The sequence below is a fragment of the Bison bison genome, unplaced genomic scaffold (assembly GCF_000754665.1).
Source record: "Bison bison bison isolate TAMUID 2011002044 unplaced genomic scaffold, Bison_UMD1.0 scf7180017864233, whole genome shotgun sequence".
NCBI lineage: Eukaryota > Metazoa > Chordata > Mammalia > Artiodactyla > Bovidae > Bison > Bison bison.
The window spans coordinates 5,755,004-5,755,751 of NW_011494805.1; the positions used below are offsets into that span (position 1 = coordinate 5,755,004).

The 748-nt window shown below is 37.6% G+C and overlaps 1 protein-coding gene across 5 annotated transcripts in view; it reads right to left on the reverse strand.

Annotated features, from left to right (window-relative positions):
- Positions 1-748, reverse strand: part of LOC104993107 — a 34,097-nt gene that overhangs the window by 26,794 nt on the left and 6,555 nt on the right. The window lies entirely within an intron of this gene.

A 748-nucleotide genomic window follows, 5' to 3' on the forward strand; every position in this document is an offset into this window, starting at 1 on the left:
TTGACTCTCAGCCCGAGATGCCCCGTCCTGGGAAGACCCACAGTGGCTCCACCCCCTCCTCTGCCCCCCATCCTTCTCCCAGGGCGGCAAAGGGGCACCTGGGTACATGGTGATCCCACCCTGGGATCCTGAATCGTGGCTTGTCTAATAATAAATATTCATTGGAAAACTGGAAGGAGCATATTAAAAAGTAACATATACATATTACTACATGTAAAATAAATGGCAGTGACTTACTGTATAACACAAAGAATTATACTCAATATTTTGTACCAACCTATATGGGAAAAATATCCCAATCACTCTGCTGTACCCCTAAAACTAACACAACCTTGTAAATCAACTATACTTCAATAAAAGTAAATTTTTAAAAAACAATATTAAAAGATTATGACCTAGTATTTCATGAGAATATAAGTTCTACCTGATGGCACTTTAGAAGTCTCTTTACAGAAAAGAACACTGAAACTTCTATCTTTTTCTGGACCAAAGTAGCAGATTTTTAAAAAATGTATAATAATGCCAAAATTCCACTCATCGAGTACTTTAAATGTTTATCTTCTAGGATTTTTTTTTTAATTTTTCATGTTTCACAATAGTTCCATATGACTACCATCTAGAAAATATCTCAGCATAGCAATCATTTTTCTTATTCCCTGCTAACTTCACATATAGGTGTTAGCTGCTGCTGCTGCTGCTAAGTCATTTCAGTTGTGTCCGACTCTGTGCAACCCCATAGACCGCAGCC